Source organism: Protopterus annectens, chromosome 1.part2 (assembly GCF_019279795.1).
Source record: "Protopterus annectens isolate FY-2018-M chromosome 1.part2, PAN1.0, whole genome shotgun sequence".
In the NCBI taxonomy this organism is placed as follows: Eukaryota; Metazoa; Chordata; order Ceratodontiformes; family Protopteridae; genus Protopterus; species Protopterus annectens.
Genome location: NC_056727.1, coordinates 179,559,814 through 179,585,563, shown reverse-complemented (window position 1 = coordinate 179,585,563; position 25,750 = coordinate 179,559,814). Strand labels below are relative to the sequence as shown.

Sequence of the window (25,750 nt, the reverse complement as noted above, 5' to 3'; positions counted from 1 at the left end):
AAGCTTGTTTCTATGTCTAGGTAATTGTTCTGATGAAATCTGCATGTTAGCAGATGAAAGCGCTCAACCTACAATAAAGTATTTAACGAAACAGTACCGGCTTCGAGTGTTTGGATTCCCTGCTCTGCATTTTTATTTCACCTGTTATATTTGATAGAATAATGAACTACCTGAGAGGAAGTCCCAAGCAAGGAAAGAGCAGAAGATTTATTCTCAGAGTCTGGAAGATCAGAAAGAATCTGACAAGCCTGAGAAAGAAGACCCAAGCCATACCTACAGATATGGGTCTGATAATCAATAGCCCTAAAAGCTAGAGAAGCCTAAGTATAAACCTTCTTACCCAGCCTATCCATGGTTCTACAGTCTTTGTCAGAAAGCAGTAACTTGGATAAAGGAAACACTGTTAATAGCAGCAGTCTGCATTTAAAGTGGAACAGCCTTACAAGACTTTCTGCAAATATATAGAGCTGAGTATATTTTTCTGTATTATTCTGTATTATAGAGCTAAATTGTTGCTTGGATATCTGTTGTCTTAGTGTTCTGCAAATATAGAGATCAGTATATATTTTTTGGGTTTTATAATTTGCACTCTGATTCCTCACATCTCTGTTGAAACTTTTCCCTACACCCCTCCCCGTTCTCGTAGTAGTTTAAATTTGGTGGCTTTTGCAGTGTCCGCCCCACTGTAGATTTGCTCTAGGACACTCCCCCAGTCCCATCTCTTTACCGCATTCTACCTAATAAACCCTTTCTGCACTTGCTTTTAGTCCTTTTTAATTTAATTACATTTTTGCAAACTGTGAGTGGACTAATATTGCTACATACTCAAGTGTGCCAGCTTGCACTGCATGTGAATTGTTTTTACTACTGTTTTTGCTACTTTTCTGAAAAATAAAAAAAAATTGTAAGCCTGTTTCCTACCTTTCCTGTAATTAGTGTTCCAGATACAGATTTGCTGTATCCAGGACTATTTGTAAGCTTCTGAGCCCCCACGCCTTTCTGTGTTGGAGGGAAGCCTTCTAGCTTATCAGTGGGAGTGGTAAGCACTAGGTAACGTGTCTAGCACATAAGGAGTGGTTCTGGCCCAGAATTTGTAGTTATTGGCCATTTGGGCGGTCTTCCATCTCTCTCAGCTTTCTGATTTGAAGGCCTGCATTTGCACTTGTTTCTGTCCTGTAACTCCTGGGCCCATCTCATTTGCTCACTCAAAAAAAAAAAAAATCTGCTTTTACTGTATTTGTGTTTCTTCCTACTTAATTTTGCTTTTGCGTCATCTTAAAAGTACTCAATTGTATTTATTACTGCTTGGTGTAACTCATTGTAAGCCTTTTAGTTTAAGCACTTGGGCTTCAGACCAGTTGTTTTACATTAGGAAGGTTTGTGGTCTGCACTGTGGTGGCAGGACAGGTAGCTTACATCCTTCTAAGTTGGGAACTGCTGATTGAGGGTGTATTAGTTCTGGTTTAAGCACTTGGGCTTACATTAAGAAGGTTCGTGGTCTGCACTCTTGTGGGAGGAGAAGCTGGACTCTGCCCTTCTGAGCTGGGAATTTCTGGTTAAAGGCTTATAGTGCCTGCATATTTGAACTGTTTCTTACTGAAATTGGTACACCTTGTTTGCTGTAGCATAGACTAGATCCAAGCCTGCTGAATCTAGCTTTATTTGTATGCTGCTTGTTTGTTTGCTTGTTATTTCCCTGAAACGCTAATTCCACCTAAAACGTGGCTTTTCAGCGCTTCTGTGGATCCCTAGTGATATCTGCATTGCTTACTGTACTTATTTCCTTATTTCACTTGAAAGAAAGTTACTGTTTGTCGTTTTTGCATTTAAGTTACCTGGCACTTGCTCACTAAAGCAATTATACAAGTCAGCACTACAATATTAAAAGCACTACACCCTCACAAACTCCCCTTGAGTACCTCGTTCCCCATTGGCCTTTTTTTTTCCAATTATAAAGGAATTCCCAATACTATTCTAGCATGTCCAAAGGTCAGTTGTCAATCTCCTCTCCGGTCCAGCTGGTGAATCTGGGAATCTTGAGGCAATGTTACAACTGCCTCATGTACACAGACAACCCTCTCCTCCTCCCAACAAATTCCAACACATGTGAGAGATGCAACCATATAGCCATACTGGAGGCTAAGCTCTCTCAACTCAGTACTGGCGAAACCAGTCAGGAGAAGAAGGAAACCACACTCACTACAATTCCAGTCTCACATAGACCTACCACGACAGCAAACCAAACACACAAAAACATACTCGGAGGCTCTAAATAAAAATCTGCCTAAGCAGCAGAGACCTCCAAAGCAGACACCCAAGCAACAGCTACCCCAAAACAAAACACGTGCAACACATAGCTCACAAAGCCTGTGTGCCAAACAGTCACAGCCCTTAAGGCTAAACAACACACCTGATACACTTGTAATAGGTGACTATCGTCAGGCACACTCAATAGGACTGTCATTGTCCATGCTGGTGTGAATGACCTGAGACGTACCTCCCTGGACTACATGAAAATAGACATAGAGGAGCTCTCTGAGCATGTAGCCCAGACCGGTATGACCCTGACCTTGAGTAGCATCTTACCCTCACCAAGAATGATGCCACAATATGAAGACAAGATGATCAATTTCAACAATTGGCTTAAGTATTGGTGTCATTCAAAGGGGATCCAATGCCCGTCAGTCTGGGATGACATGCTCGACAAGCCACGATGCTTCACTAGGGACGGCTTGCACCTGTCACCCCTGGGTTTTGGATATTGGCAAAGGCTCTTGCTACCCCCATACTGCCTTTTTTAGGCAAGGCTCAAAAAAGACAAACCCACCTCCATAGGTATCACAAGGGATAAGAAACTAAGAGTAATGCTACTCAATGCCAGAAGTCTAAACCTCAAGATGCACACACTCGAAACTCTCCTTAGCATGGAGAACATCGATATCTGTGCAGTAACAGAAACCTGGTTCAAGGCTCCCGAGAGCACTCCAGAACTACCAGGTTATACCTCATACCATGCTTTTCGGCCCCAAAACTTGGACCGTACCACAAAAGGAGGGGGAGTATCAATATTCGTCAAACATACCCACACCTTCAGGTTGGTGGCACAGCACGAAGCATCAGAGACTATCCATGTGCAAATAACAGTCAGTAAAACTGCCTTCCAGTTTATAGCCTGCTACAGACCACCCTCCCAAACCCAGGAACCCCACTCAGCCTTCCTGAGAACACTGGAAAATATGAAGGTCTCTCCAAACACCATTAGATTGGGCGACTTCAACTACCCAAACATAGACTGGGAGCATTACTCTAGCTCCAACACCCTAGCCCAAAGGTTCCTATAATTTATAAACTCAAATGTTATGGAACAACTTGTTACCACTCCCACAAGTGAGGAAAACATACTGGACCTGATCATCACCAACATGGGGACTCTATACTCCAGACTAGAAATGTATCCCTCACTGGTAAGATCAGACCATAAACTAATCTCACTGGATATTCACATCCTGACTCCACCCCCTGCCCTGAAAACCACAGTGAAAACTTCTCTAAAGCAAATTTCACACTCCTCAAAACAGAGGTGGAATCCTTCAAAGCCCCCGGGCCTGTGGAAAATATGGCCCAGACCGCAGAATCCTTTATAAACACATTCTATGAACACCTTCAGGAATGCATGGATCATGCAATCCCAAATAAAACCAAGACCCAATCCTCCAAAGGCAGGCGTCCTGTCTGGTGGACCCCAGCCATAAACAAACTATACAATAGAAGGAGGAAGCTACTACATGATAGAGCAAAATCCCAAAAAGAGAAGGCATCTCTGATCAGTATTAGCAAAAAACTACGGGCACTCATAAAATCGTCTAAGGCCAGCTCCGAGAGAAATATAGCACAGGACACTAAGGATAATCACAAGGCTTTCTTTAGTTACGTTAGGAACCTGGGTGGGAATTCCCAGATATGCTCAGAATTAGTCCAAAATGACAGAAAATACACCGAACCCACAGACATTGCCAACATCCTAGCTGACAGGTTCAGTAAACCCCCCGCCAAAAGGGCAAATATTTATCCCAGCAGAGTGCTGCCCCCCTGGTATCTCAGATGCTCAGGTAAGAGCTGCCCTCTCCAAAGCAAAAAACACAGCATCAATGGGACCAGACAGTGTCCCGGGCTGCGTCCTACATGAACTCCAAGAAGAGCTAAACCCAAACATAAAACTACTGTTCAATCTCAGCCTTACTACAGGATATGTACCCAAAGAGTGGTGTACAGCAACAGTGGTCCCTCTCCACAAAGGTGGTGCCTCAACAGATCCTGGAAACTATTGCCCCATAAGCCTGACTAGCTTGGTCTGCAAAGCTATGGAAAGGATCATCATGGACCTCATAAATAAAGATACTGGGGACCTACAGACACTGGATCCTACCCAGTTCGGATTTGTGAAGGGCAGATCCTGCCTCTTAAACCTGGTTGATTTCTTTGAAACAATCACCAAAGGCCATTGACGAGGGGAAGGTGGTCCACACAGCCTACCTGGACCTCGCAAAAGCCTTCAATACAATACCCCACTCGGGCATTATAGATAAGCTCACCAGCTTAAATATAAACCCCTATGTCACTAGATGGGTTGCAAACTGGCTCAAAGACAGAACCCACATAGTTAGAATTGCTGGAGCCATGTCAGACTCCAAACCAGTTACAAGTGGCGTCCCACAAGGCTCAGTCCTGGGACCTCTTGTTCGGTATATATTTCTCGGAGGTACAGGCCAACACGGAAGGACTGTGGCTGACTAAGTTCGCAGATGACTGCAAACTGGGTGCCATAATAGACTCTCCAGCCGACACAAGCATCCTCCAAAAGGGCCTCATAGAAACATACAACTGGTGCCAGAGCCATGGCCTCAAGCTAAACACCAAAAGTGTACAGTCATCCCTTTGGCAAAAACAGTGCCCACAAATTACCACATAGGTGGTAATCCATTAAGTACAGAAGAAGTAATTAGGGACCTGGGGACCCAAGTTGATAGCAATCTCTCATTTGACAACCACGTGGCCAAAGTGGTTAGAAAAACATTTTATATAGCCCACCTAATCATGAAGGGATTCACATCTAGATCAGGGGAGGTCATTGTGCCTCTTTACTCATCCCTCATCAGGCCCATAATTGAGTACAATGCCCCTTTCGGGATGTACCTTACCAGACACCTGCAAGCAATTGGAAAGACCCCAAAAGTACCTCACCAAAAGGATCATAGGGCTCAAACAGATGCCATATGCTGCCTGGTTAAAGAATCTCCAGCTCTACTCAGTGGCATACCGTCTGCTCAGAGGCGATCTGTGCCTGACGTATAAAGCCATGTCCAACCCGGAATTAATGGACATGCTGCACCTCAGAAAATCCAAATCCCATCGAGCTACGTGCTCGAGAGACATGAACCTCAGCACTGAAACAAATAGGACATGCTGGAGGGACAGATTCATAACCCAGAGGCTCCCTTCACTCTGGAATAAAATCCCAGTCCAGGTTAGGCAGAGTCCTCATTGACTCTCTTCAAGAGGAATCTTGATGAGTGGATGGGAGATCGTAGGTTTACGGTATCACTTCTGTGTAGACAGAGGCACACTATACTAACCTCGAAAAAGGGCATAGCAAAATTAATTTAAAATGGGTGGGGAAAGCCAAACACACTCTGGCTAGGCTTGTAAATGCCCTAGGGCAGATAGCCTAGTATGAACCTATGAACCTAACCTATAAACCTATGAACGGAAATTGCTTATCAGAGGCCAGAGACACCACAGAGTGGTCAGCAGCAGGACATTTAAACAAAAAGGAAAAATCCTCAGGCACCCTATAAAACCTATCAGACTTTCTGGGAGCAGGGGGCAGAGAATCCTGCGCTTAGAGGGAGTGGAAAAAACATTCAATAAAGCAGGCAAAACAGGAGGAATGGACAGAGGTTTAGGAGATTCCATCTGCAGTAACTCACGGTACCCCTTACAGATATCCAAAGCTGGGCACAATCCCACTTAAAAAATTCTATCATCCTGGAGATCAAGTCCCCAAAGGAAATTTCCTCAGAAGGATTATCTAGAGTATGAGAATCCTCTTCCTCAGACATGTAGTCTAAAAGAATCTGGGTAGAATAAGTAAGGAAGTCATCATTAGAATCCACCTCAAAAGAATGCAATTCTCTGGACCTTTTAGGGGAAGAGCAGGACCAAGAAGGAGCAGAAACTGAAACCCCTTGAGGAGGCCTCAACAACAGTAAAGCATTAAATAACCCCATAGAAAAGGCCTGCCACTCACTTTGTGGATCCACAGGAGCAGAAGAAACAGGATTAATTTTGTTTCTTTAAGGGGACATCCGTCCTACAAACCTGAAGGCTTAAGAATCCCTGCAGTGAAGTGGCCTTAGCAGAAGGAGTCTGTTTACTACCCTTTTTACCTTTAGAAGGAGGGCGAGACTGACTACGAACAAAGACTGACTTAGAAGGGTACTGTCACTGAAATTTAGGCACAGGAGAAACAAAGACATCCTTAAGCTCCTGTAAAGCCTTCCCCTTGTCCTAAAGAGACTCAAATAAAAGCAGGAGCCACTTCACCAAACAAGAGTATTATCCAGGGGAGCATCCATCAACTTAGCCTTAATATCATCGGTCAAAGGTTGAAGCCAAAGCCATGAATATCTCCTCAGATCTGAACCAGAAGCAGCAGCCCTAGAAAAGGCATCTGCTGCATCATAACTATATTTGATAGAATAATGAACTACCTGAGAGGAAGTCCCAAGCAAGGAAAGAGCAGAAGATTTATTCTCAGAGTCTGGAAGATCAGAAAGAATCTGACAAGCCTGAGAAAGAAGACCCAAGCCATACCTACAGATATGGGTCTGATAATCAATAGCCCTAAAAGCTAGAGAAGCCTAAGTATAAACCTTCTTACCCAGCCTATCCATGGTTCTACAGTCTTTGTCAGAAAGCAGTAACTTGGATAAAGGAAACACTGTTAATAGCAGCAGTCTGCATTTAAAGTGGAACAGCCTTACAAGACTTTCTGCAAATATATAGAGCTGAGTATATTTTTCTGTATTATTCTGTATTATAGAGCTAAATTGTTGCTTGGATATCTGTTGTCTTAGTGTTCTGCAAATATAGAGATCAGTATATATTTTTTGGGTTTTATAATTTGCACTCTGATTCCTCACATCTCTGTTGAAACTTTTCCCTACACCCCTCCCCGTTCTCGTAGTAGTTTAAATTTGGTGGCTTTTGCAGTGTCCGCCCCACTGTAGATTTGCTCTAGGACACTCCCCCAGTCCCATCTCTTTACCGCATTCTACCATATAAACCCTTTCTGCACTTGCTTTTAGTCCTTTTTAATTTAATTACATTTTTGCAAACTGTGAGTGGACTAATACTGCTACATACTCAAGTGTGCCAGCTTGCACTGCATGTGAATTGTTTTTACTACTGTTTTTGCTACTTTTCTGAAAAATAAAAAAAAAATTGTAAGCCTGTTTCCTACCTTTCCTGTAATTAGTGTTCCAGATAAAGATTTGCTGTATCCAGGACTATTTGTAAGCTTCTGAGCCCCCACGCCTTTCTGTGTTGGAGGGAAGCCTTCTAGCTTATCAGTGGGAGTGGTAAGCACTAGGTAACGTGTCTAGCACATAAGGAGTGGTTCTGGCCCAGAATTTGTAGTTATTGGCCATTTGGGCGGTCTTCCATCTCTCTCAACTTTCTGATTTGAAGGCCTGCATTTGCACTTGTTTCTGTCCTGTAACTCCTGGGCCCATCTCATTTGCTCACTCAAAAAAAAAAAATCTGCTTTTACTGTATTTGTGTTTCTTCCTACTTAATTTTGCTTTTGCGTCATCTTAAAAGTACTCAATTGTATTTATTACTGCTTGGTGTAACTCATTGTAAGCCTTTTAGTTTAAGCACTTGGGCTTCAGGCCAGTTGTTTTACATTAGGAAGGTTTGTGGTCTGCACTGTGGTGGCAGGACAGGTAGCTTACATCCTTCTAAGTTGGGAACTGCTGATTGAGGGTGTATTAGTTCTGGTTTAAGCACTTGGGCTTACATTAAGAAGGTTCGTGGTCTGCACTCTTGTGGGAGGAGAAGCTGGACTCTGCCCTTCTGAGCTGGGAATTTCTGGTTAAAGGCTTATAGTGCCTGCATATTTGAACTGTTTCTTACTGAAATTGGTACACCTTGTTTGCTGTAGCATAGACTAGATCCAAGCCTGCTGAATCTAGCTTTATTTGTATGCTGCTTGTTTGTTTGCTTGTTATTTCCCTGAAACGCTAATTCCACCTAAAACGTGGCTTTTCAGCGCTTCTGTGGATCCCTAGTGATATCTGCATTGCTTACTGTACTTATTTCCTTATTTCACTTGAAAGAAAGTTACTGTTTGTCGTTTTTGCATTTAAGTTACCTGGCACTTGCTCACTAAAAGCAATTATACAAGTCAGCACTAAAATATTAAAAGCACTACACCCTCACAAACTCCCATTGAGTAACCTCGTTCCCCATTGGCCTTTTTTTTCCAATTATAAAGGAATTCCCAATACTATTCTAGCATGTCCAAAGGTCAGTTGTCAAATCTCCTCTCCGGTCCAGCTGGTGAATCTGGGAATCTTGAGGCAATGTTACAACTGCCTCATGTACACAGACAACCCTCTCCTCCTCCCAACAAATTCCAACACATGTGAGAGATGCAACCATATAGCCATACTGGAGGCTAAGCTCTCTCAACTCAGTACTGGCGAAACCAGTCAGGAGAAGAAGGAAACCACACTCACTACAATTCCAGTCTCACATAGACCTACCACGACAGCAAACCAAACACACAAAAACATACTCGGAGGCTCTAAATAAAAATCTGCCTAAGCAGCAGAGACCTCCAAAGCAGACACCCAAGCAACAGCTACCCCAAAACAAAACACGTGCAACACATAGCTCACAAAGCCTGTGTGCCAAACAGTCACAGCCCTTAAGGCTAAACAACACACCTGATACACTTGTAATAGGTGACTCTATCGTCAGGCACACTCAATAGGACTGTCATTGTCCATGCTGGTGTGAATGACCTGAGACGTACCTCCCTGGACTACATGAAAATAGACATAGAGGAGCTCTCTGAGCATGTAGCCCAGACCGGTATGACCCTGACCTTGAGTAGCATCTTACCCTCACCAAGAATGATGCCATAATATGAAGACAAGATGATCAATTTCAACAATTGGCTTAAGTATTGGTGTCATTCAAAGGGGATCCAATGCCCGTCAGCCTGGGATGACATGCTCGACAAGCCACGATGCTTCACTAGGGACGGCTTGCACCTGTCACCCCTGGGTTTTCGGATATTGGCAAAGGCTCTTGCTACCCCCATACTGCCTTTTTTAGGCAAGGCTCAAAAAAGACAAACCCACCTCCATAGGTATCACAAGGGATAAGAAACTAAGAGTAATGCTACTCAATGCCAGAAGTCTAAACCTCAAGATGCACACACTCGAAACTCTCCTTAGCATGGAGAACATCGATATCTGTGCAGTAACAGAAACCTGGTTCAAGGCTCCCGAGAGCACCCCAGAACTACCAGGTTATACCTCATACCATGCTTTTCGGCCCCAAAACTTGGACCGTACCACAAAAGGAGGGGGAGTATCAATATTCATCAAACATACCCACACCTTCAGGTTGGTGGCACAGCACGAAGCATCAGAGACTATCCATGTGCAAATAACAGTGGGTAAAACTGCCTTCCAGTTTATAGCCTGCTACAGACCACCCTCCCAAACCCAGGAACCCCACTCAGCCTTCCTGAGAACACTGGAAAATATGAAGGTCTCTCCAAACACCATTAGATTGGGCGACTTCAACTACCCAAACATAGACTGGGAGCATTACTCTAGCTCCAACACCCTAGCCCAAAGGTTCCTATAATTTATAAACTCAAATGTTATGGAACAACTTGTTACCACTCCCACAAGAGAGGAAAACATACTGGACCTGATCATCACCAACATGGGGACTCTATACTCCAGACCAGAAATGTATCCCTCACTGGTAAGATCAGACCATAAACTAATCTCACTGGATATTCACATCCTGACTCCACCCCTTGCCCTGAAAACCACAGTGAAAACTTCTCTAAAGCAAATTTCACACTCCTCAAAACCGAGGTGGAATCCTTCAAAGCCCCCGGGCCTGTGGAAAATATGGCCCAGACTGCAGAATCCTTTATAAACACATTCTATGAACACCTTCAGGAATGCATGGATCATGCAATCCCAAATAAAACCAAGACCCAATCCTCCAAAGGCAGGCGTCCTGTCTGGTGGACCCCAGCCATAAACAAACTATACAATAGAAGGAGGAAGCTACTACATGATAGAGCAAAATCCCAAAAAGAGAAGGCATCTCTGATCAGTATTAGTAAAAAACTACGGGCACTCATAAAATCGTCTAAGGCCAGCTCCGAGAGAAATATAGCACAGGACACTAAGGATAATCACAAGGCTTTCTTTAGTTATGTTAGGAACCTGGGTGGGAATTCCCAGATATGCTCAGAATTAGTCCAAAATGACAGAAAATACACCGAACCCACAGACATTGCCAACATCCTAGCTGACAGGTTCAGCGCAACCCCCCCCCCCCGCCAAAAGGGCAAATATTTATCCCAGCAGAGTGCTGCCCCCCTGGTATCTCAGATGCTCAGGTAAGAGCTGCCCTCTCCAAAGCAAAAAACACAGCATCAATGGGACCAGACAGTGTCCCGGGCTGCGTCCTACATGAACTCCGAAGAGCTAAACCCAAACATAAAACTACTGTTCAATCTCAGCCTTACTATAGGATATGTACCCAAAGAGTGGTGTACAGCAACAGTGGTCCCTCTCCACAAAGGTGGTGCCAACTATTGCCCCATAAGCCTGACTAGCTTGGTCTGCAAAGCTATGGAAAGGATCATCATGGACCTCATAAATAAAGATACTGGGGACCTACAGACACTGGATCCTACCCAGTTCGGATTTGTGAAGGGCAGATCCTGCCTCTTAAACCTGGTTGATTTCTTTGAAACAATCACCAAAGGCCATTGACGAGGGGGAAGGTGGTCCACACAGCCTACCTGGACCTCGCAAAAGCCTTCAATACAATACCCCACTCGGGCATTATAGATAAGCTCACCAGCTTAAATATAAACCCCTATGTCACTAGATGGGTTGCAAACTGGCTCAAAGACAGAACCCACATGGTTAGAATTGCTGGAGCCATGTCAGACTCCAAACCAGTTACAAGTGGCGTCCCACAAGGCTCAGTCCTGGGACCTCTCTTGTTCGGTATATATTTCTCAGAGGTACAGGCCAACACGGAAGGACTGTGGCTGACTAAGTTCGCAGATGACTGCAAACTGGGTGCCATAATAGACTCTCCAGCCGACACAAGCATCCTCCAAAAGGGCCTCATAGAAACATACAACTGGTGCCAGAGCCATGGCCTCAAGCTAAACACCAAAAAGTGTACAGTCATCCCCTTTGGCAAAAACAAAGTGCCCACAAATTACCACATAGGTGGTAATCCATTAAGTACAGAAGAAGTAATTAGGGACCTGGGGACCCAAGTTGATAGCAATCTCTCATTTGACAACCACGTGGCCAAAGTGGTTAGAAAAACATTTTATATAGCCCACCTAATCATGAAGGGATTCACATCTAGATCAGGGGAGGTCATTGTGCCTCTTTACTCATCCCTCATCAGGCCCATAATTGTGTACAATGCCCCTTTCGGGATGTACCTTACCAGACACCTGCAAGCAACTGGAAAGACCCCAAAAGTACCTCACCAAGAGGATCATAGGGCTCAAACAGATGCCATATGCTGCCTGGTTAAAGAATCTCCAGCTCTACTCAGTGGCATACCGTCTGCTCAGAGGCGATCTGTGCCTGACGTATAAAGCCATGTCCAACCCGGAATTAATGGACATGCTGCACCTCAGAAAATCCAAATCCCATCGAGCTACATGCTCGAGAGACATGAACCTCAGCACTGAAACAAATAGGACATGCTGGAGGGACAGATTCATAACCCAGAGGCTCCCTTCACTCTGGAATAAAATCCCAGTCCAGGTTAGGCAGAGTCCCTCATTGACTCTCTTCAAGAGGAATCTTGATGAGTGGATGGGAGATCGTAGGTTTACCCCGGGTATCACTTCTGTGTAGACAGAGGCACACTATACTAACCTCGAAAAAGGGCATAGCAAAATTAATTTAAAATGGGTGGGGAAAGCCAAACACACTCTGGCTAGGCTTATAAATGCCCTAGGGCAGATAGCCTAGTATGAACCTATGAACCTAACCTATAAACCTATGAACGGAAATTGCTTATCAGAGGCCAGAGACACCACAGAGTGGTCAGCAGCAGGACATTTAAACAAAAAGGAAAAATCCTCAGGCACCCTATAAAACCTATCAGACTTTCTGGGAGCAGGGGGCAGAGAATCCTGCGCTTAGAGGGAGTGGAAAAAACATTCAATAAAGCAGGCAAAACAGGAGGAATGGACAGAGGTTTAGGAGATTCCATCTGCAGTAACTCACGGTACCCCTTACAGATATCCAAAGCTGGGCACAATCCCACTTAAAAAAATTCCATCATCCTGGAGATCAAGTCCCCAAAGGAAATTTCCTCAGAAGGATTATCTAGAGTATGAGAATCCTCTTCCTCAGACACGTAGTCTAAAAGAATCTGGGTAGAATAAGTAAGGAAGTCATCATTAGAATCCACCTCAAAGGAATGCAATTCTCTGGACCTTTTAGGGGAAGAGCAGGACCAAGAAGGAGCAGAAACTGAAACCCCTTGAGGAGGCCTCAACAACAGTAAAGCATTAAATAACCCCATAGAAAAGGCCTGCCACTCACTTTGTGGATCCACAGGAGCAGAAGAAACAGGATTAATTTTGTTTCTTTAAGGGGACATCCGTCCTACAAACCTGAGAAAGCTCAGACTCAGGACAGGATTCCACAACTGCAGAAGGAACCCCTTCCCTAAAGAGAAACTGAAGAACCCTCTAAACTCATCAGAAACTGTCAAATGTGGTTCCCTCTGAATGCCAAAAACGGATGCCTACAAAGCCTCGTCAGACATGCTGCCTGCCAGATCCTCACCAGCCTCCAACCCAGATGCGTTAGAAGAATCTGACAAAACAACCAGGTGAGCCTCCGGGTTCATAATAACCTCAGGAGAAACTCCCGGCAGAGGCTGGACACTGAAAGATTCTGGTCTCGCTTTCTGCACCTTCTTCTTCCCTGACGGCTGACCCTCAGGGCAGGAAGTTCCATCCATAGTATCTGCAGCAAGAGGCTTAAGATGCTGGTTCTCAAGATACAAGGAAAGGGAAGGGAAGAAAGAGTGTACTTTGAAGAGTTTTGGGGGACAAACGCCTGACAAATTGAACAAGATGTATTGTCATGAGCAGCCCCTAGGCAAAAAAAAAGACACTTATTGTGGCAGTCTTTATGGAGAATCAGTCTTCCACATTGGCATTTACCCTTCCTGGATCACATTAATCCCAAACAGTACAAAACAAACAGAAACAGTAGACTTTGGTAAACTGGCCGGACGATGGGCTTCACGGCAGGGAATCCCCATTTGTAAGGAATACTGCAGCGGTGAATGTAAGGACATCATTCTATACATATATTTGACAGACAGACGCTACTACAAGTATCAATTTCATCTTCCTGAATTGTAAAAAAAAATCTTTCTTTAATGATTTCCTTGCCATGTAAAAAATCATTCCAATGAATAACATTTTCATTCTTCTCACATGCCTCTGAAAATAAATGTTCTAATAATAATTCAGACTCAAAAGTTAAATCACAGAACTTTTCTTTTCCTTGGTGAATAAATGATCTTGCATCTTTTACATTAAATCACTACTTTAATATCAAATTCTAGTCATAAGTCATAGTTATTGTATATACATTCTGAAAGCTAGCATGCATTATGTTTATTTTACATCTTTTTGCATACTTACCTTACCTCCATCTTGCAAATATGATACTTTTCTGCATTTACTCTGTCTGCAAAGCTTGGTGAGCTGCTGTTTTATGCATTTTTTTAATCACAGTAGAATTTCAGTCTATGTCAATTTCTTTACAGTATTTCCTTTACTTTTTACTTATTTTTTCACATCAATGACCTAGTAGGCAACTTGTTTTTCAGTCTTCTGCCCATCAATAAATGTGCTTGAGAACTTGAGTCCTCCATAAATGTGCTTGAGAACTTGAGTCCTTGCAGTTTAGTATCTCCATATTTCAAAACATGCAAGATAAAGTAAAGTAAAGTTGTGCAAGTTAGACTTGGCATAACAAAAATGTTTGAGCAATCACTGCTGACTTAGGCTATATAGGTTATATCCTGCCAAGGATATAATAGCCAGACAGGTTCCAAAGCTTCATGGCATCTTCCACTTGCACAAACTTCCTGACAGCTCAAGCTTGGGTATAAAGCCCTTCAGAGCTTTACTGCCAGCAGAGAAAGGGAGACTGAAGTACCACAGCAGTGATCATTCGAATACATACTGTTATGGTGATAAGTGCATCTTACACAAATGTACTACATTCACCAAACTGATCACTGTTGCAGTAGCCTTAGCTATAACTACATTTGGGTGGTGGAAGGACAAGAGTCCCATACCCCCTGGAGAATGGCCCTAACTAAGCTTGATCTGGACGTATAGAAGGAATCAAGTTCATACTACTTTGTAAAAGTATCCCCATAAACACTGAGAACACTAATGCTTATGCTGAACTGTTCACAGAAACCCAATACAATCATGTTAATAGCTGCACAAAGGCAGAAGTACCCACCAGGGAGAAGTAAAGAAACAACTCCAAAAACAACAATATCAATAGGCTGTGTAACAGAAGAAACAAAATCATGGCAAAAATTAGGTGTAGCACTCAACAGGATAAAATCACTGTCAAATTAAACAACTCAAAGGACAAATGAAGACTACCAGAGTTAAATCTTATACAAAATTGGACTCCCAAGCAAAGGACAATCACAAAACATTCTTTATCAATCTCTACAAGCTCAAAGGCAATATACAATTGTGTGGAGAGCTTATTGTTAATGGAGCCACCTATAATGAACCAGGAGATATAGCAAACCTACTGTCTGACAAGTACAGCTCCAACTATACCCCAATCTCCATCTCAACCTTCCCTCAGGAAATACCATCAAATACAACTCCCCCTACTATCACCAGGGAACAGGTCTTTAATGCTCTATCTAAGCCAAGAGCACTGCATCAATGGGCCCAGAAAATATCTCTGGATGCGTTCTAAACAGCATGAAACATGCACCGAATACTGTCAGAACCTTGGAACTTCCAACATGGCTGCACACTGATCAACAGCTTAACTTCAGCTCTCCTAGTGCGAAAACAAAAACTCAGAAGAGAAAGCCAGCGGTCTTGTATTTCTGCATAAAATTTCAGTAACTGTTTAGTAAGTGCACTGCCTGGATGACAGAAAAACAATACAAAGGATCTGAAAGAAAAACAGATAAAAAGGTGAAGAAAAAACACTGACTTAGAAAACTACTGTAGCTGTTCAGCAAAAAGCAGTGCAAGCTCCAGACAGGATTTCCAGTAACCTAGAAGAAAATATTAGGCAGTCGCACACAGTCCTGATTAATAAAGAAATAAACAAAACAATGATGGGGTATATCAACTCAAATAACAAAAGGCTGGAAAAAATGGAAGAAGCTTTAAACAGATATTCAGATGAGGTGACAAAAACTGCAAAAATCAGAGGTTAAAATGACGAAAAGGTGGGCTGAATACGAAACTGCTCAAGAAGAGAGCTTTCAAAAAATAAAAGAATTGGAGGGCAGAGCACGTTGGAAAAACCTGAGATTCAAAAGCTTCCAATTTTCTCTGGAACTGTCTATCAAGAGAATAAATACTTTGTGGTTGCAGTTGGAACATTCTGCCCAATAAATTTTACTTCAATACAAAACAAGCATTATGGGGCAAACACCTGCCTTTAGCTGGGTATTAGCATACTCAAAGCTATTTAGCCCATACACTACAGAGTAAGAGTCCTTGAAAAATGCATGGCACTAATTCAACAGTCCTATGAACATGGCTCCAGTTAACTGATCTTGGGTCAGAAGTGACATCCATTTGTCCCCCAGGGATCTGTCCTGTTACACCTATTGTTAGGCATCTACTTCTCGGAGGACCAGGCAAAGACAAAAGGCTTGTGGCTGATAAAGTTTGCAGACGACTGTAAGTTGCTTGCTGTTATCAACTCCCCAAATTATATTAACATACTTAAGAGGGTCTCACAGCAACAAATGACTGGTGCCAAAGTCATGGCCTTAAGTTAAATGCAAAAAATGTATTATCATACCATTCGGTAAAAACACGACCCCTTACTGATCACCACATTAATGGCAACCCCCCCCAAGCTGTGGTGAGACCTGGGTAAACAAGTTGACCTCTCTGTACTCCTCCCTCATTAGGCCAGTAATTGGCCCATTCAACATCCCTGATACTTGCCCCACATGCCCAGTTTGGTATGCACCTCTCCAAACACTTGCACCAACTGGGAAGCCCACAGAAATACCTCACAAAGAGAATACATGGCCTCCAACACCGGTCCTATGTGGACAGGCTCAAATCACTATCACTCTACTCTGTATTGTACAGATTGCTTAGAGGCGATTTGCATCTTGCCTACAAGGCAATCTCAGACCTTGCTCTACTAGAGGTGCTCCATATCTACAAGACCAACTCCTTGCATAGTACCTGATTGAAAGGCTTAAATCTAATATGTGACATTAACAAAACCTGCTGGAGAGACAGGTGCGTCTCTCAGAGGCTGCCCAGTCTCTGGGATAGACTCCCCATACACATCAAACAAAGTACATCGCTGACCCTCTTAAAGCACAACCTTGACGAGTGGATAGGTAACCACAAATCTGTCACAGGGGTTCCACCAGTGTCCCTCATTGACAGAGGCGACAGATGCTGACTGGGGTTTCTTTTTTGGGGATAAACTCTTGGCTAGGCTTATTAACTCAACAGTTGTACATCAACCAAAATGATAAGTACCATTACGTCCATAGGTGTTACTAGCCTGACGACAACTAGAGCCCTTACAAGCCTAGCCTAGCACCCCAAACCATATGGGTCTCGAGTATCATGGGCATCTATATGTGGGAGGTTAGTAAGAAGGTAACAAAGGATTGGTTGGGGGATGCTAGGACAATACCTTTCTTACTGATGGCCACTATTCATAAGGGACATAGGGGGCCAGACCAGGGGAAAAAGGATCTGTAAACTGGATTCAAACCTTGCATCACCTGTCTTCATTCTCCACGATCACTGCACTACACCTTGTGTTTCAGGGAAAGTGGCAGCAATAGACATAACAAATGGTGACTACAGCACAAATCAAAGAAAACAGGACAGAAAATTAATTTAAGGTAATTATTCAACTAGATATGATTCAAGGAATAAGCGTGCTTCCATTTTGGCAAGCACTGGAAGGAAGGGGGTAGAACATTAGCTCTTCTGATATTTCTGTTTTAGAAGTAACAAAACACTTCCTGATTTCTGAGGCCAACGCTAGATAGACTGGCATACTAAGATGGCTACACTCTGAATATCAGGTTGGCTACAGCTCTCCCACTGTGAAAATTATTATTCTCATCAGGGGTATTTTTATTATTGACCATGGGATGGCAGCGCCAGTCTCTAATAACATGGGATAGGTTAATTCAAACACAAAAGGAAACTGTCTAGGCTTAAAATGGTCTGCAAGGCCAGCTAGCCTAGTACTTACCTATGAAACTACAAAAATGAAAGTCATGTAAAAAGTCAGCAAAAGTTTAGATGGGTACAATTCAGTTAATGGTTAGTCACTACACTGCCTGAAAGCAAATTAGAAACCCGGAGAAGGTAACAGGAAAAGCAACTAAAAAAGAAGATAAAATTCTGGTGGAGAGGAGCCTTGCAACCATTTGACAAAATGCCATTCAGGTTTCAGCTTTGATACATGAGATGAATTCCAGTGATTTAGACAAAGAACGAATCAAATTTAACATTAACATTAAATAACATTTAATTTAAATTTTAACATCAAAGTACCCAAGAAGGAGGTTTAAATACGGTGTGTTTATGATAGTATAAACTCATACACCATTTTCCATGTATCTTTATTGTAGAGAAATTTTTGTTTGTACATACCTTTTTGTCTTGTTGTTGGATATGATTTGTTATGATATGTTTAAAACTCAATAAAAAGAAATTAAAAAAAAAAAATTTTAACATCAAGGTGTTTAGAAAAAGTTCAGTTTTGTACCTACCATAAATGTAGATGTTCGCGTGCTAATACAGCTGCAGTCATAACAGAAGGGTTCTCCTGCCGTCAGGCGGGTCCTCGGTCGGCCGAATTCCAAAGTCTAGGTCCAGCGTCGGTTGTCGTCGCTTCTTCCCTGACGTCAGTGCGACAGGGGTATAAAGGAACCAGCAGACGCCATTTTCTTCAGTTTTTCTTGCCCCAGATGTCAGGTGCCCCCAGAAGGAAGGCAATACATAAATTTGTGTAATAATGCAGTGCAATATAATCAAAATACAGTAGTTGCAAGCAAATACATCATAAATGAATACCCCAATCAGGTTGTATGAGGATGTGTTAGCCTACAGGCCTGTCCCAAGAGGGGAAGGAGGGAGGGAAACCTGGACTGCAGCTGTATTAGCACTCTAACATCTACATTTATGGTAGGTACAAAACTGTACTATGTTCATCGTGCATACAGCTGCAGTCATAACAGATGGGTAGAATCCCAAAGGGGTGGTAGGCACTAGGTGGAACTAGGAGGAGCCAAAATGCCCTGCAAGACTGCAGTGGCAAAGCCTGCTCTAGATTTGGAGTATAATGGTAGGTTGTAGTGCTTGGAGAAGGTATGCACAGAACTCCAAGTGGCTGCTTCCAAAATATCCTTGGTAGGAACTCCTCTGAGGAAAGCTGCAGAGGTGGCTGTGGCCCTGGTGGAATGAGTTCTAATGCCAGTAGGTACAGCTATGAAAGGAATAGCAAAAGCGTATGCAGTGGGCTATCCATTTTGAGATTGTCTGTTTGGAAATTGGCTTTCGTTGAGCTCCTACAGCATAGGACACAAAGAGCTGTTCTGATTTTCTGAAAGGCTTTGTTCTGTCCAAATAATAACACAGTTGTCTGTGGATGTCCAAGGAATGTAGTAATCTCTCCCCTTTGTTTTGAGGATTAGGATAAAAAGTAGGTAAATGTATGGCCTGATTTAAAGCTACCCTGGATACCACTTTAGGCATAAAGGACGGGTTGGTTCGTAAGGAAACTCTGTCCTGATGGAAGATGATAAAAGGCTGGACAGCCATGAGAGCCTGTAGTTCTGAAACTCTACGAGCAGAGGTGATAGCCAGAAGGAAAGCTGTTTTCCAGGACAAATATTGCAAATCTGATGAGGCAGATGGCTCAAAGGGAGGCAAAATCAGTTTTTCCAGAATGAAATTAAGATCCCAAGCAGGTATTGGTTGTTTCCTTGGAGGTCTTAGATTCTTAGCCCCTCTGAGGAACTGTCTTAAGAGAGGGTGAGAGAATAAAGGTGGATCAGTGTTGTATTCTGCAGAAATGGCTGAGGCATGGATTTTGGTGGAGGAGAATGAAAGTCCACTGCTTAGCAGCTCAGCTAAATATTGTAGTATTTGAGGTAAATTCAGTTTTCCAGGATCCTGGCCCTTTTTCTCATTCCAGACACAAAACCGTTTCCATTTTGCGGAGTAAGCTTTTCTAGTTGATGGCCTTCTGGCCTCCAAAATGACATCCTACACCTCCTTGGAGAGTAGGGCCTGTTGTGATGCTAAGGAATCTTCCATGCGGCTAGATTGAGTGTTTTTAGCTGGCTGTGAAGAGTTTTGAAGCTGTGCTGAGTCAGAAGAAGAGGCATTAGAGGGAGGGTCCATGGTGGGGAATGCGTCAGGCTCCTCAGGAGTGGGTACCAGTGTTGCCTTGGCCAGTCCGGAGCAATGAGAATCATCTTTGGTCTGTCTGCTCTGGTTTTCAATAGAACTTTGGGCAGCAGAGGAAGATGTGGGAAGGCATAAACTGTCATTGATGTCCAACTGAAGGGGAAGGGGTCCACTCTCCAGGCCTTTGGATGGAAAATCCTTGAGCAGAATTTTGTCAATTGGTGATTTTGTGGGAGGCAGAGAGATCTATGTCTGGCCTTCCCCATTCTTGGATTATTTCTGTAAACTTTTGGATGCAATTTCCATTTGTGTGGATCTGTCATATTCCTGCTTAGGTTGTCTGCCAGCGTGTTTTCCTTGCCTGGCAAGTACTGTGCTTGTAGTTCCATTTGTAAGTCCATGGCCATGTTCCAAAGTGACATGGCCAGTCTGCATAGGGGGTAAGAATGTGTTCCTCCCTGTTTGTTTATGTACCACATAACTGTGGTGTTGTCCGTTCTTATCAATAGTTGACCTGGTTGTAGAAGGTCCTTGAAAGCTATAATAGCATTTATTACTGCTAGCATTTCCTTTTGATTGATGTGAAGGTGCTTTTCTTTTTGGGACCATTTGCCCTGAATGCACAGATCTGTCATGTGCGCCCCCCAGGCGTAGTCCGAGGCGTCTGTTGTGATGACTTGATTTGCTTGAGGCTTGCTGAATGGAAGAACTGTGTTTGTTTGACATGCTTGAGCCCACCACAGAAATTCCTTTTGCAGACATGGAATTAGTGGTATTATTGTTTCCAAACTGTGGCTGTGTTGAGACCATATGTTTTTCAGGTACCATTGTAGTTTCCTCATATGCAGCTTTGCACATGGGATTAGTAAGATGCAAGATGCCATGAATTCCAGAGCCTGCAGGATTTTCCTTGCAGTCAGCCTGGTGCAATTTGCTAGTGCTCTGAAGTATTGAATTAGTTGCCCCTGCTTCTCTGGCATGAGGTAGGCCATCTGGGTGTTTGTGTCCAAATTGGCACCTAGGAAAATTATCTTCCGAGAGGGTATTAGCCTTGATTTCTTTTTGTTGACTGTGTATCCCAGAGAGTTCAACAACATTATTACATAAGCCAGATGATTCAGAAGAAAGTGCTTGCTGTCCGCTTGGATCAGGCAGTCATCCAAATAGGGGTATATTTGTATCCCTTGAAGTCTGCAGTAGGCAATTACTGATGCCAGGCATTTCGTGAATACTCTGGGTGCAGTAGATAAGCCAAAGGGCAATGCAGAGAATTGATAATGGGTTGAACCTGCAAGAAATCTGAGGTACCTCCTGCAATTTTGTCTGACTGGGACATGCAGGTATGCCTCCTTGAGGTCCAATGTTACCAGCCAAGACTCCTTGCCCAGCATGGGAAGAAGTTGCTGTAGAGTGAGCATCTTGAATTTTGGTACGAGTAGAAATGTGTTTAGGATGGATAGGTCCAAAATAGGTCTCCAATCTTTTCCCTTCCTTGGTACCAGAAATAGCCTGGAATAAAAGCCTTGACCTTGTTCGTGCGTAAGTACCTCTTGAATAGCTTTCATGTTTATGAGATCTGTAATTAGCCTTTGTGCCTCTGCCCTTTGATTGCGTGGCAGGTTTGGCATGCCTCTCATTTTTGGAAGGGTGTGAAAATGGAATTTGTAGTCTCTGTTTATAATGTCCAGGATCCATTTGTCCTTTGTGACAATATGCCAATTTTTTGAAAAAAATGCCAGCTTTCCTCCTAAGGGGGGCTGCCATTTGAGACTTGCTTGGCATGCAAAGGGGAAAGTCATTGGGTTTGCTTTCTGAAAGATTGCGAGTTATCCTCACCACCTCTTTGTGTAGAAGCTTGCCATTGTCTGCCTCTAAACGATCCTTGGGATTGTCCTCTGCCCCTCGGGCGCCTGTATCTGCCTCTTTGGGGTCTGTCCATGGCAGGAAAGGACCAGTTTTTGGAAGGCCAATTTCTACTAAAACGTGGGGGTTGTACCTGTAGAAAATCTTTCACAGTTTGCATTGATTTAGCCTTTTCCTCCATTTTCCTTAATACCTCCTCAGCATTAGCACCAAATAGTACATCCTTTTGAAGGGGGGGGGGGGTCTAGTAATTTAGCTTTGACATGATCAGGCAAGGCTTGTTCCTTGAGCCAGGCATGCCTACGTATGACTGATCCTGTAACAGCAGCTCTACATGAGGCCTCTAGAGCATCAAAACCACATTGTAAGGTATGCTTACCCACTTGTTCTGCACTATGCATCAAATCATGCAACTCCTTCAAGTCTGGTTGTTCAGGTTGTGACATTTTACTTTTCAATTGTGATAACAAAAACTGTTGGTATTTTAGCATATGGAACTGACAGTTTAAGGCCCTCATGGTTAAGGTAGCAGAGGTATATACCTTTTTTCCCCACCTTTTTAAGGATCTGGAATCTCTCTCTCGGAAGGTAATGGATTTTTAGCAGTGGAGGCCTTAACTCCCTTGGGGCCCTGTGAGATGGTTTCTGGGTCAGCAGCATGGCTTTTGTATAGAAATTGGTGTGAGTCAGGAACCATGTAGTACTTGTCAGGCTTAACTGGAGCTGGAGGTAGAGAGTCCGGGTTAAGGCAGGTCTCCGAGTAAACATCATCTAGGATATCCAAGACAGGAGGTATAGCCAGAGGCCTGTGCTGAGGTAGCAAGAGAAATTCCCTAAGCCTTTTCTTGGAATCTGAATAATCTTGGCCTTCCCAGTGGAAGTGTTCCCTTAAGGTATGCAAAGTTTCCCCAAATGAGTAATCCTCAGGGGGGGATACAGAAGGGATGGACTCCTCCGCATCAGAGTCTTCAAAAGGGGAGTAAGAATGTTCATGATCATCAGAGTGCTCTGAAATAATGGAGCCCTGATCAGAGGAGGGGGAATCTTCCTCCACTCTGGGCCTTTTGTCCGGTGGGGGCTGAAAACCTCTGATAAGAGTAATTAAATCCTCAGCCATTTTAAGCATCTGTTTCTTAGGCATGGGGCCTGGAGATGGGCCCTGTGTAGCTTGCCTCAGAGTGCATGGTTGCTTTAGACTTAGTGAAAGCCTTGATGGAGAAAGAAGAGGAAGGTCTGAAGACACCTTGAGTGGAGGTGGACCTGTCCACATTCTGAGTTTCAACGCCAAGAGTGGCTTCGGTATTTGTAGTCGGGATGTGGGCCGAGGAGCCTGCGACCTCGGGCACAGGAGTGTCGTCAGTAGTCAGGGGCTGTGTAGGAGCCTCGCTGAGAACCGGACCACGTGTAGTCGGCTTTGGCGTGGTGTTGGTAGAGGCCGTGGACCTCGTGTGTCTGTCCTTATCTTTGCATTTTTTAGACAAAACTGGAGTCGGACTATCCGACGACATAATATAGTTAAATGCTTTCCCAAAATAATGCTGGGCGAACTCCGCCCGACACTTAATGGTGCGTTTGTTGAATGTAGCACAAAAGCGACAGACCGAGACGTCGTGGTCTGGGCCTAAACAAGGTATACAGAGGGAATGGAAATCCTTATGCGGTATTTGCTTCACACAAGAAATACAATTATTAACTTTGTCTGACATCGGTCTGAGGCAAGAAAAGTTTCCCCAACGGGGTACTTGGCTTTCAAGAAGACTTCGGTTTCCAAATTTTCGTAATCTCAGGAGCTGGCCGACCGGCACTTGCGAACTGCTTCTGCTTCGGGCACCGCGCAGCAAGAAAGACTGAAGAAAATGGCATCGGCTGGCTCCTTTATACCCCTGTCACACTGACGTCAGGGAAGAAGCGACGACAACCGACGCCGGACCTAGACTTTGGAGTTTGGCCGACCGAGGACCCGCCTGACGGCAGGAGAACCCTTCTGTTATGACTGCAGCTGTATGCACGATGAACATCAAGTGAGACATTGAGAGAATAACAAAAAAAGAAGAAGCTTTAAGTAGCCGTTCAGATGACCTGCATAAATCAGAGGTCAAAATTAAGTAAGACTGGCTGAACATGAGACTTCATGAACTGTTTCAAAAACAGTAGAGATAAAAGATACAGCATGCAGACAAAACTTGAGAATTTCCTAATATAAAAGAGAAACTTGAAGGAATAAATTGCATTAATGTTATGACAGTGGACTGGCATTTCACACCAGGATTGTTAACAGAAAAGGTACATAATGTTAGCCTCCAAATCTGGCCATGAGAAACCAGCCAAGCTCTAAATTAGCAAAGAAACAGTTACAGTAAAATAGGGATCTACTCCTCATAAAATTGCAGCAGAAGGGAACAGTATTAGTGAGGACATGAGTGCTTGCAGAAAATGATTATTGACTGTACACCAGGCAGGCAGGAGAGAGAAGAGTCTATCCCTGTAATCAGTCGATAGGCAGGTATGAGATAGATCCAAGTTACTATATCCAGCTGCCTAGAGAATAATTTTCCTGGAAGATCAAAGACTTTGTTGATGCAGAACAGACGAAGGAGGAAATAAAAAAATTTGACCTAACAAAGAATGAACCAGCAAGCTGAAGGAGAACCTGCTTGTCATTCTTCTAACAATAACAAAGCTCAGAGAGAACTTGCTCAAGAGGCCTCTTCTATTGTTTCAAAAGAAATGATTGCATTAGAAAAATAAAAATGGAGATGAACAGAAAACTCAGGAGTACATTGGGTTAGAATGAGAGACTAGTATTGGGTGGTTGAGGTGTTGAGGAAGAAGACCAGCAGTAATGTGAAATAAGGAAATAAATGGAAGAACTGTGAAGTGCCATTTGCATTAGCTGCAGTTTAAACATAAAAGTCTGCTTCTGGAACAAGTTACTACAGAAGACTGGTTTGTTGATTGTGTTAAATATGTGAGGGGACTCTTAAGTTTAATTCCTACTCTGCCATTAATGTTTAGAAGTGCAGTGAAGAAAATGAAGATGTAACTAAGTAAAGGTGTTTCTCTTAATAATGTGTACAATATATTTCTTGATGTAACTTGCATATTACAGTGTAAAGCAGTTCTGTATAGCTTGCAGAGACATTTTAAACATGAAGGGGGGGTCTCATCAGTGACTGCAATTTATGCTAGTAATATATAAGCAATGTAATGTTACTGTAGGTTGCTGGGGGATATAAAAACTATATTCATCATATCACACGTATATTAAAATATAATTATTTCTGCTGATTTTATACAGAGAAAATGCAGACTAATGTTCTTAGTTTATAAAACAGACAAAGACTTTTTGTTGTTGTTGTTTTTAAGCAAACAGGCTAGAAAATTACACTGCAATGTATTTATATTGCACCTAAAATCATTATTATGCAGCTAAAGAAAATTTGGGGAGAAATAATTAGCTTTCAGCAGGGAATAATATTATTATGGGTGGGGAGCAGAACCTTGATTGTAATAGTGGGGCTATATCAGAGATCCAAGAAGGGAAAATATAACAAAAGTGGGTAGATTTCCAAAAAAATATAGGAGAATATTTGGTATGGAAGATGTGAATTTAGTAGCAGGGACTTAGAGCATACATATTATTCCCCAAGGTACAATAAAGGTGCTAGACTGGACAGAAATTATACCTCACAGCAGTATAGATATATCATTAAAAGCTTTGAAATGCATCCAATAACTATTTCAGATAAAACACAGATACAGATTAAGATAACGATACAGGTTAGGAAATAAAAGATAGGTAATTTAGGATTGAACAGTGAAAACGATTTAGGTGTTACTAGGGAAGATACAAACTGCTTCAGAAAG

General features: G+C 43.0%; 1 protein-coding gene across 1 annotated transcript in view; it reads right to left on the bottom strand.

Annotated features, from left to right (window-relative positions):
• The window catches only part of VASH2 (vasohibin 2), a 1,568,646-nt gene that overhangs the window by 1,521,057 nt on the left and 21,839 nt on the right, over nucleotides 1-25,750 (bottom strand). The window lies entirely within an intron of this gene.